This window comes from Delphinapterus leucas, chromosome 1, assembly GCF_059928025.1.
Source record: "Delphinapterus leucas isolate spDelLeu-1000000601 "Yukka" chromosome 1, BTC_Dleu_Yukka2, whole genome shotgun sequence".
Lineage (NCBI taxonomy): Eukaryota > Metazoa > Chordata > Mammalia > Artiodactyla > Monodontidae > Delphinapterus > Delphinapterus leucas.
In genome coordinates, this window is record NC_143129.1 from 34,935,088 (window position 1) to 34,947,766 (window position 12,679).

Consider the following 12,679-nt stretch of genomic DNA (forward strand, 5'->3'; position numbering starts at 1 on the left):
CCTACCAACAGTGCAAGAGGGTTCCCTTTTCTCCACACCCTCTCCAGCATTTATTGTTTCTAGATTTTTTGATGATGGCCATTCTGACTGGTGTGAGATGATACCTCATTGTAGTTTGATTTGCATTTCTCTAGTGATTAGTGATGTTGAGCATGCTTTCTTATGTTTGTTGGTAATCTGTATATCTTCTTTGGAGAAATGTCTATTTGGGTCTTCTGCCCATTTGTGGATTGGGTTGTTTTTTTGGTATTGAACTGCATGAGCTGCTTATATATTTTGGAGATTAATCCCTGTCAGTTGCTTCGTTTGCAAATATGTTCTCCCATTCTCAGCGTTATCTTTTCACCTTGTTTATAGTTTCCTTTGCTATGCAAAAAATTTTAAGTTTCCTTAGGTCCCATTTGTTTACTTTTGTTTTTATTTCCTTTTCTCTAGGAGGAGGGTCAAAAAGGATCTTGCTGTGATTTATGTCATAGAGTGTTCTGCCTATGTTTTCCTCTAACAGTTTTATGGTGTCTGGCCTTACATTTAGGTCTTTAATCCATTTTGAGTTTATTTTTGTGTATGGTGTTAGGGAGTGTTCTAATTTCATTCCTTTACATGTATCTGTCCAGTTTGCCCAACACCACTTATTAAAGGGGCTGTCTTTTCTCTATTGTATATCCTTGCCTCCTTTATCAAAGGTAAGGTGACCATATGTGCGTGGGTTTATCTCTGGGCTTTCTATCCTGTTCCGTTGATCTATATTTCTGTTTTTGTGCCAGTACCATACTGTCTTGATTACTGTAGCTTTGTATTATAGTCTGAAGTCAGGAAGCCTGATTCCTCCAGCTCTGTTTTTCTTTCTCAAGATTGCTTTGTCTGTTCGGGGTCTGTTGTGCTTCCATTACAAATTGTAAAACTTTTTGTTCGACTTCTGTGAAAAATCCTCTTGGTAGTTTGATAGGGATTGTGTTGAATCTGTAGGTGGTTTGGGTAGTATAGTCATTTTCACAATGTTGATTCTTCCAATCTAAGAACATGGTATATCTCTCCATCTGTTTGAATCATCTTTAATTTCTTTCATCAGTGTCTTATAGTTTTCTGCATACAGGTCTTTTGTCTCCTTAGGTACGTTTATTCCTAGGTATTTTATTCTTTTTTGTTACAATGGTAAATGGGAATGTTTCCTTAATTTCTCTTCCAGATTTTTCATCATTAGTGTATAGGAATGCAAGAGATTTCTGTGCATTAATTTTGTATCCTGCAACTTTACCAAATTCATTGATTAGATCTAGTAGTTTCCTGGTAGCATCTTTAGAATTCTACATGTATAGTCTCATGTCATCTACAAACAGTGACAGTTTTATTTCTTCTTTTCCGATTTGGATTCCTTTTATTTCTTTTCTGTTTCTCATTGCTGTGACTAAAACTCCCAAAACTATGTTGAATAATAGTGGTAAGAGGAGGCAACCTTGTCTTGTTCCTGATCTTAGTGGAAGTGGTTTCATTTTTTCACCATTGAGAGCAATGTTGGCTGTGGGTTTGTCATATATGGCCTTTATTATGTTGAGGTAAGTTCCCTCTATGCCCACATTCTGGAGAATTTTTATCATACATGAGTCGTGAATTTTGTTGAAAGCTTATTCTGCATCTATTGAGTTGATCATCTGGTTTTTATCCTTCAGTTTGTTAATATGGTGTATCACATTGATTGATTTGCATACCTTGAAGAATCCTTGCATTCCTGGGATAGACCCCACTTGATCATGGTATATGATCCTTTTAATGTGCTGCTGGATTGTGTTTGCTATTATTTTGTTGAGGATTTTTGCATCTATGTTCACCAGTGATATTGGCCTGTAGTTTTCTTTCTTTGTGACATGTTTGTCTGGCTTTGGTATCAGGGTGATGGTGGCCTCATTGAATGAGTTTAGGAGTGTTCCTCCCTCTGCTATATTTTGGAAGAGTTTGAGAAGGATAGGTGTTACCTCTCCTCTATATGTTTGACAGAATTTGCCTGTGAATCCATCTGGTCCTGGGCTTTTGTTTGTTGGAAGATTTTTAATAACAGTTCCAATTTCATTGCTTGTGATTGGTCTGTTTATATTTTCTATTTCCTCCTGGTTCAGTCTTGAAAGGTTTTAATTTTCTAAGAATTTGTCCATTTCTTCCAGGTTGTTCATTTTATTCTCATATAGTAGCTTGTAGTAGTCTCTCATGATCATTTGTATTTCTGAAGTGTCAGTTGTTACTTCTCCTTTTTGATTTATAATTCTATTGATTTGAGTCTTCTCCCTTTTTCTCTTGATGAGTCTGGCTAATGGTTTATCAATTTTGTTTATCTTCTCAAAGAACCAGCTTTTAGTTTTATTGATCTTTGGTATTGTTTCCTTCATTTCTTTTTCATTCATTTCTGATCTGATCTTTATGATTTCTTTCCTTCTGCTAACTGTGGGGCTCTTTTGGTTCTTCTTTCTTTGATGGCTTTAGCTGTAAGGTTAGGTTGTTTATTTGAGATTTTCTTGTTTCTTGAGGTAGGATTGTATGGCTATAAACTTCCCTCTAGAACTGCTTTAGCTGCATCCCATAGGTTTTGGGCTGTTGTGTTTCATTGGCATTTGTTTCTAGGTATTTTCTATTTCCTCTTTGATTTCTTCAGTGATCTCTTGGGGATTTAGTAGCGTATTGTTTAGGCTCCATGTGTTTGTATTTTTTACAGATTTTTTCCTGTAATTGATATCTAGTCTCATAGCGTTGTGGTTGGAAAAGATACTTGTTACCATTTCAGTTTTCTTAAATATACCATGGCTTGATTTGTGACCCAACATATGATCTATCCTGGAGAATCTTCCATGAGCACTTGAGAAGAAAGTGTATTCTGTTATTTTTGGATGGAATGTCCTATAAATATCAATTAAGTCCATCTTGTTTAATGTATCACTTAAAGCTTGTGTTTCCTTATTTATTTTCATTTTGGATGATCTGTCCATTGGTGAAAGTGGAGTGTTAAAGTCCCCTGCTGAAAGATCAGCTGGTAACCTTATGGAGATTCCCTTGTATGTTATTTGTTGCTTTTCCCTTGCTGCTTTCACTATCTTTTCTTTGTATTTAATTTTTGATAGTTTGATTAGTATATGTCTTAGCATATTTCTCCTTGGATTTATCCTGTATGGGACTCTCTGTGCTTCTTGGACTTGAATTACTTTTTCCTTTCGCATATTAGGGAAGTTTTCCACTATAATGTCTTCAAATATTTTCTCAGTCCCTTTCTTTTTCTCTTCTTTTTCTGGGACCCCTGTAATTTGAATGGTGGTGTGTTTAATGTTGTCCCAGAAGTCTCTGAGACTGTCCTCAATTCTTTTCATTCTTTTTTCTTTATTCTTCTCTGTGGTAGTTATTTCCACTATTTTATCTTCCAGGTCACTTACCTGTTCTTCTGCCTCAGTTATTCTGCTATTGATTACTTCTTGAGAATTTTTAACTTCATGTCTTGTGTTGTTCATCGTTGTTTGTTTGCTCCTTATTTCTTCTAAGCCCTTGTTAAACATTTCTTGTATTTTCTCCATTCTATTTCCATGATTTTGGATCATCTTTACTATCATTACTCTGAATTATTTTTCAGGTAGACTGCCTATTTCCTCTTCATTTGTTTGGTCTAGTGGGTTTTTACCTTGCTCCTTCATCTGCTGTGTTTTTCTGTCTTCTCATTTTGCTTAGCTTACTGTGTTTGGGGTCTCCTTTTCACAGGCTACAGTTCATAGTTCCCCTTGTTTTTGGCGTCTGCCCCCAGTGGGTATTGTTGGTTCAGTGGGTTGTGTCGGTTTCCTGGTGGAGGGGACTTGTGCCTCTGTTCTGGTGGATGAGGCTGGATCTTTTTTTTCTGGTGAGCAGCATCACATCCGTTGGTGTGTTTTGGGGTTTCTGTGAACTTAGTATGATTTTAGGCAGCCTCTCTGCTAGTGCGTGGGGTTTTGTCCTTGCTAGTTGTTTGGCTTGGTTTGTCCATCATTGGAGCTTGCTGGTTGTTGAGTGGAGCTGGGTCTTAGCATTGAGGCGGAGATCTCTGGTAGAGCTCTCAGCATTTGATATTACGTGGGGCCAGGAGGTCTCTGGTGGACCAGTGCCCTAAATTCGGCTCTCCCTCTCACAGGCTCAGGCCTTTTACCCAGCCAGAGCAGCAAGACCCTGTCAGCCACATGGCTCAGAAAAACAGGGAGAAAGGAAAGAACGAAAGAGAAGAAAATAGAATAAAGTTATTAAAATAAAAAATTTAAGAAATATATTATTAAAATTAAAAAGTAATAAAGAAAATAAGAGAGCTACCAAATCAATAAGCAAATCCACCAATGATAACAAGTAGAAAAACTAAACTAAGATAACCATATAAATAAGAACCTAGTCAGTCGCATACAGCAAACCCCAAGTCTACAGCTGCTCCCAAAGTCCACCACCTCAATTTTGGGATGTTGTCTATTCAGGTGTTCCACAGATGCAGGGTACATCAGGTTTATTGTGGAGATTTAATCCACTGCTTCTGAGGCTGCATGGAGAAATTTCCCTTTCTCTTCTTTGTTCGTACAGCTCCTGGGGTTCAACTTTGGATTTGGCCCCGCCTCTGCATGTAGGTCACCCTCTGGCGTCTGTTCTTCACCCAGATAGGATGGGGTTAAAGGAGCAGCCGATTAGGGGGCTCTGGCTCACTCAGGTCTGTGGGAGGGAGGGGTATGGAAAACGAGGTGAGCCTGTGGTGTCAGAGGATGGCATGATGTTGCAACAACCTGAGGCATGCCGTGTGTTCTCCCGGGGAAGTTGTCCCTGGATTACGGGACCCTGGCAGTGGCAGGCTGCACAGGCTCCTAGGAGGGAAGGTGTGGATAGTGACCTGTGCTTGTACACAGGATTCTTGGTGGCTGCAGCAGCAGCTTTAGCGTTTCATGCCAGTCTCTGGTGTCAGCACTGATAGCCATGGCTCACGCCTGTCTCTCAAGCTCATTTAGGTGCTGCTGTGAATCTCCTGTCCTCGCGCACCCCAAAACAATGGTCTCTTGCCTTTTAGGCATGTCCAGACTTAATCCCAGAGTCCCTCCTGGCTAGCTGTGGTGCACTAGCCCCAGTCAGGCTGTGTTCACGCAGCAAACCCCAGTCCTCTCCCTGTGATCTGACCTCCAAAGCCCGAACCTCAGCTCCCAGCCCCCACCTGCCCCAGCGGGTGAGCAGACAAGCCTCTCAGGCTGGTGAGTGCTGGTCGGCACTGAACCTCTGTGCTGGAATCTCTCCGCTTTGCCCTCTGCACCCCTGTTGCTGTGCTCTCCTCCGTGGCTCTAAAGCTTCCCCCACCACCCACCCCCTGTCTCCACCAATGAAGGGGCTTCCTAGTGTGTGGAAACTTTTCCTTCTTCACAGCTCCCTCCCAGAGTGCAGATCCCATCTCTCTTCTTTTGTCTGTTTTTTCTTTTGCCCTACTAAGGTATGTGGTGAGTTCCTTGCCTTTTGGGAAGTCAGGTCTTCTGCCAGCGTTCAGTAGGTGTTCTGTAGGAGTTGTTCCACATGTAGACATATTTTTAATGTATTTCTGGGGAGGAAGGTGATCTCCATGTCTTACTCCTCCGCCATCTTGATGGTCCTCTACCTTGGTTTCTTATTTGACACATAGACTACATAAAGTTTTTTTGTTTGTTTCCAAATGTTTGAGGTTTTACAGATATTTTTCTGTTATTGATTTCTAATTTAATTAAATTTGGACAGAGAACATACTTTGAATGATTAAAATTTTTCTAACTTTATTGAGACTTGTTTTATAGCCCAGGATATGATCTATTTTGGTAAGTGTTCAGCCTGCTCTCAAATAAAATATATATTCTGCTATGTTTTTGTGCATTGTTCTATAAATGTCAATTAGATCAAGTTGGTTGGTACTATTGTTCAAATCTTATATGTATATATTGATTTCCTGTCTACTTGTATCCATGAATGAGAGAAGGGTTTTGACATCACTAAGGAGTTGAAAATTTGCTTATTTCTCTAGTAACTTTTATTTTATGCCTTTGAAGATCTCTTATTAGATGCATAAAACTTTAGCATTGTAATCTTCTTGATAAATTTACCCGTTTACCACCATAAAATGACTCTGATTATTGCATCTTCAACAAATTTGGATAATTTTTTGCTATTATATTTTTCAAATATTTTTCTGCCCCTTCCTCTCTTTTAGATACTCCAAGAACAAATATATTAGGTTGCATGAGTTGTCTTATAGCTCACTGGTATTCTGTTCATTTTTCTTCTACTATTTTTTCACAGTGTTTTCATAGAGTTTACTAAACTCTTCTTATGTTGTGTCTAATCTGCTATTAATCCCATCCAATGTATTTCTCAATTCTAGAATTTTGTTTTGTTTTATTTTAGTTTCTCTTTTCAGAATATAACAGTGGCTAATATGGTCACATTTTCACCCTGGCTAAAAGAGTCTATAGATGCATGGGTAATCCACTCAAATACAAGTTTTAAAGTAGTAAACACATTTTGTCCAGTGGCTAGTTAGGCAGATTATGAAAGTTATGCAATGTCATATGGTTTTTCATGGGCAATATATTTGTGCTAACCCAGTTTTCTCTTTTGAAAAACTATATGGTAGAAGGCTGTATACCATAGTAGTTAAAAGAGCATGGTCTGGAATTAAAATACCTAGATCTGAATTCTGGCTCTCCAAGTAACCTCAGTACTTTAATTTTTTATCATTGAATTGTGAACATAAATGAGATAATATGTTTAGCTGTTCAGTTAGTTCCTCATACATAGTAAATTTTAAAGAAATGACTGGATTTTTTCTCATATACTTTAATATAATTCAGTGAGCAAAAACTGATTTAGAAAATTAATTGATATTTGGATATGGCTTGTTGTGCCTGAGTTTTGTCATATTTCCAAGCATATATTATAAAATATAGATTATAAACTTTGAGTTTATTACTAGTGGATGAAATGTGCATTTTCATCTTATCATGAAATATTATCTTTAAAATATTTTTATATTTTTAATTGACATATAATATTATATTATTTTCAGGTATACAACATAATGATGCAGTATTAGTTTATATTACAAAATGATCACCAAGGTAAATCTGCTTAGTACCTGACACCATACATAGTTACAAATTTTTCTTTCTTGTGATGAGGACTTTTAAGATCTACTCTCTTAGCAATTTAAAAATATGCAGTACAGTATTATTAACTGTAGTCACCATGCTGTACTTTACATCCCCATGGCTTACTTATTTTGTAACTGGATGTTTGTACCTTCTGACCTGCATCACCCATTTTGCCCATGCTCTGCTCCCCAACTCTGAAAACCACCAGTCTATTCTGTGTATCTATGAGCTTGGTTTTGTTTTGTTTCGGGTTCTACATATAAGTACAATTATATAGTATTTGTCTTTCTCTGTCTGACTTATTTCACTTAACATAATGTGCTCCAGGTCCATTCATGTTGTCAGAAATGGCAAAATTTCATTCTTTCCTATGGCTGAAATATATGTATATTTTCTTTATCCCTTCATCTTTTGATGGACCCTTAGGTTGCAAATAATGCTGCAATGAATACGGGGGTTGCATATATCTTTTTGAGTTAGTGTTTTCATTTTCTTCAGATAAATACCCGGAAGTGGAACTGCTGGATCGTATGGCGGGTTTTTTTTTTTTAATTTTTTGAGAAATCTCCATACTGTTTTCATAGTGGCTGTACCAATTTACATTCCCATCAACAGTGCCCAAGGGTTCCCTTTTTTCCACATCCTTAGCAACACTTGCTATTTCCTGTCTTTCTGATAATTGCCATTTTAACAGGTGTGAAGTGATATCCCATTATGGTTTTGACTTGCATTTCCCTGATGATTAGTGATGCTGAGCATCTTTTCATGTATCTATTGGCCATCTGTATGTCTTCTTTAAGAACATGCCTTTTCAGATCTTATGCTCATTTTTTTAATCAAATTGCTTTTTCTTTTGTGTTGTATAAGTTCTTACATATATTTTGGAGATTAACCCCTTATCAGGTATATGATTTGCAAGTATTTTCTCCTATTCAGTAGATTGCCTTTTTATTTTGTTGATGGTTTTCTTTCCTGTTCAGAAGCTTAGTTTGATGCAGTCCCACTTGTTTATTTTTGCTTTTGTTGTCTTTGTTTTTGGTGTCAGATCCAAAAATCATTACCAAGACTGATGTCAAGGAGCTTACCACCTATGTTTCCTTCTAAGGATTTCATGGTTTCAGGTCTTATGTTCAACTCTTTAATCCATTTTGAGTTAATATTTGTGTATGGTGTAAGATAGTAGTCCAGTTTCATTCTTTTACATATGGCTGCCCATTTTCCCAAACTATTTATTGAAGAGACTGTCCTATCCCCCTTGTGTATTCTTGGCTCCTTTGTTGTGTATTAATTGACCATATACATGTGGATTTATTTCTGGACTCTGTGTACTGGTCCATTGAGCTATGTGTCTGTTTTTATGTCAGTAGATACTGTTTTGATTAATACAGCTTTGTAATATAGTTTGAAATCAGGGAGCATGATGCTTCCATCTTTGTTCTTCTTTCTCAAGGTTATTTTGACTATTCAGGGTCTTTTGTGTTTCCTTACATATTTTAGGATTGTTTGTTCTGCTTCTGTGAAAAATGCCGTTGCAATTTTGATAGAAATTGCATTCAATCTGTAGATTGCTTTGGGTGGTGTGGACGTTTTAAACAATATTCTTCCATTCCATGAGCAGAGAATATCTTTCCATTTTTTTGTGTCTTCCTCAATTCCTTTCATTAATGTCTTATACAGTATACCTCATTTTATTGTGCTTTACTTTGTTGTGCTTTGCAGATATTGTGTTTTTTACATATTAAAGATTTGTGGCAAGTTGGTCAGTGCTGTTTTTCCAACAGCATATACTTATTTCTTGCCTTTTGTCACATTTTGGTAATTGTTGCAACATTTAAAACTTTATATTGCTATTATATTTGTTATGGTGATCTGTGATCTTTGATGTTACTATTGCAAAAAGATTATGACTCACTAATCAATCACCTTACTGGAGAGCTCCGAGGATGATTAGAATTTTTAGCAATAAAGCATTTTAGTTAAGGTATGTACATTTTTTAGATATTATGCTATTGTACACTTAATAGGCTACAATTATCTGTAAGCATAACTTTAATATGCACTGGGAAACCAAAAAAAATTGTGTGATTTGCTTTATTGTGATATTCACTTTATTGCAGTGGTCTGGAACTGAACCCACAATATCTCTGAGGTATGCCTGTGGTTTTCAGTTTACAGATTTATCATCTCCTTGATTAATATTATTCCTAGGTATTTTATTCTTTTTGATGCAGTAGTAAATGTGATTGTTTTCTTAATTTCTCTATTTGATAGTTTGTTATTAGTGTATAGAAACACAATAGGTTTTTGTATATTGGTTTTGTATCCTGCAACTTTACTGAATTTGCTTATTAAGTCTAACAGGTATTTTTTGGTGGAATCTTCAGAGTTTCTATATCTAATATCTTGCCATCTGCAAATAGTGAGAGTTTCAATATTTCCTTTCTAATTTGTATGCCTCTATTTTTTTTTCTCACCTAAGTGCCCTGACTAGGACTTTCAACACTATGTTGAATAAAATTGGTTAGAATTGGCATCATTATTTTGTTCCTGATCTTAGAGAAAAAGCTTTCAGCTTTTCACCATTGAGTATGTTAGCTGTGGACTTGTCATGTATGGCCTTTATTATGTTGAGGTATGTTCCTTCTGTATCCACTTTGTTGAGAGTTTTTATTATAAATTGATGTTGAATTTTGTCATGTGATGTTTTTGCATCTATTGAGATGATCATATGATTTTTTTCTTCATTTTGTCCATGTGGCATATCACATTGACTTGCAGATGTTGAACCATCCTTGCATCCCTAGAATGAGTTCCATTTAATTATGGTGTATGATCTTTTAATGTATTGTTTTGTTTTTAAACTTTTAATTTTATATTGGAGAATAGTTGATTAACAATGTTGTGATAGTTTCAGGTGCACAGCAAAGCAACTCATCTATAGATAAACATGTATCCATTCTCCCCCAAACCCCCCTCCCATCCAGGCTGCACATAACATTGAGCAGAGTGCTTATACAGTAGGTCCTTGTTGTTTATCCATTTTAAATATAACATTGTGCTATACAGTAGGTCCTTGTTGGTTATCCATTTTAAATATAGCAGTGTGTACATTAATGTATTGTTGAATTTTGTTTGCTGATGTTCTGTTGAGGATTTTTGAATCTACATTCATCAGGGATATTGGCCTATAATTTTCTTTTCTTGTGGTGTCCTTGTTTGGTTCTTGTATTAGAGTAATGCTGGCCTTGTAAAATGAGTTTGGAAGTGTACCTTCCTCTTCTGTTTTTTGGTTTGAGAAGGATTCATATTCTTCTTTGGATATTTGGCATAATTTATTAGTGAAGCTGTCTGGTCCTGGACTTTTGTTTGTTGGGAGGTTTTTGATTAGTAATCAATCACCTTACTAGTAATTAGTCTGTTCACATTTTCTGTTTTTCATGATTCAGTGTTACAAGTTTCCATTGCTTCTAGTTTGTCCAATTTGTTGGTGTATAATTGTTCATGTTAGTCTTATGATCCTTTGTTTTTCTGTGGTGTTAGTTGTAATGTCTCCTCTTTAGTTTCTGATTTTATTTATTTGAACTTTCTCTCTTTTTTTTTTTCCTCAGTGAGTATAGCTAAAGGTTTCTCAATTTTGTTTATCTTTTCAAAGAACCAACTCTTATTTTCATTGATCTTTTCTATTATCTTTTTTTTTTTCTTTTTTTTGCGGTAAGCAGGCCTCTCACTGTTGTGGCCTCTCCCCTCGCGGAGCACAGGCTCCGGACGCGCAGGCCCAGCGGCCAATGGCTCAAGGGCCCAGCCGCTCTGCGGCATGTGGGATCCTCCTGGACTGGGGCACGAACCCGCGTCCCCTGCATCGGCAGGTGGACTCTCAACCACTGCGCCACCAGGGAAGCCCTCTATTATCTTTTTAATCTCTTTCATTTATCAGTATTTCTGCTTTGACCTTTGTTATTGCTTTCCTTCTACTAACTTTAAGTTCATTTGTTCTTTTTCTAGTTTCTCGAGGTGTAAAGTTACGTCGTGTATTTTTGTTTCTTGAGTTAAGTATTTATTGCCATGAACTTCCCTCTTACAAGTGCTTTTGCTGCATTCCATAATCTTTGGTATGTTGTATTTCCATTTTCATTTATCTCAAGGTATTTTTTAATCTCTCTTTTGCTTTCTCCATTGACCCATTGGTTTTTCCATTCACTAATGTGTTTTTTAATCTCCAAATATTTTTGAATTTTCCATTTTTCTTGTTAGTGATTTTTAATTTCATACCATCATGCTCAGAAAAGATGTGTGACATGATTTCCATCTTCTTAAATTTATTAGGACTTGTTTTTTGGCGTAACATATGATCTATCCTGGAGAATGTTTCATGTGCACTTGAGATTTTTCCACTCTGTTTGTTGGGAACACCAAGTCTTCCTGTACCCATGTTGGGTTAGGGATTGTTCCACCTGCTCCTTTCAAGTGATTCTTTTCTAGTCCTCAGGTAGTTTCCTTATACACAAGGAGACCCTGAAGATTTCCACAACTCCTTCTATGTGAAGATCTCCTCTCATTAGTACTCCGTCCTGTGGACTCTAGCTGATTTGGCCTTTCCAAAATCCCAACTTTGTCCCTCAACTTAGAGAGATTGAGTGTTTCCAGTGTTCCGCTTTTTGTGCCATGGTGTGGAAGCTCATTCAGTATGTTCTGATACTCAGTTGGGCACTCTGAGCTGGTGATATACTTTTGGGAGTTATTGGTATATATAGCCAGTGAAGATCTGGAAGTAAAATACGTCAGGAAGGGGTTACAGAGGGAAAAGAGAAAAATCCTGAGCTAGAACCCTAAGGAGCAAAAAAATATATGTGGAGAGTTAGTGATAATTCTTCTAAAGTGATTTTCAAAGCAAAGCCCTTAAGTACTTAGAGTTTCTGATACTGTTCCAAAGTATGGCCATTACTTAGGAGTTGATAAGTCATTAGCTAAGATTACTTTGGATCTTCTGAGTATCCTGTTTTCTGGGCACATATCTAGGCACTCAGGATAGGAACACATCTAGAATCATAGGAAAGTCCTACAGATTCAGGAATGCCTTGTGTCCACAGCTTAGAGTCAAATGTCCAATCTTCATTTCTACACTAATGGACCACCATGAGAATTTGTGAACCAAAAACTAATAATAATAATGAAATAACCATAACTAAGTAGAAAATGAAGTCAAGAAAAGAAAAAAAAGGAAAAATTTGGATCTAGAAAACAAATCTAGAGACTTGAGGTTTTGAGACCTAAATTAAATCCCTGGACTGTCTCCAACCAACTGGTTGAGTCACCTTGGACAGCTCGGTAACTAAACGTCTTTGACTTAGTTTGCACATCTTTCACATGGAGAATAATTGTACCGGAACTTCCAGCTTTGTGCATTAAAATCTACATACATAAAAGTGGTTATTTTTAAGACTTTGCCATGATCTTGTTCAAAAAAAACTAGTCATGGTAAATAAATGAAAAATAATATGAATAATTTTAATTTTATGGTTAATTTTTGCATATTTACATTTTGCCTC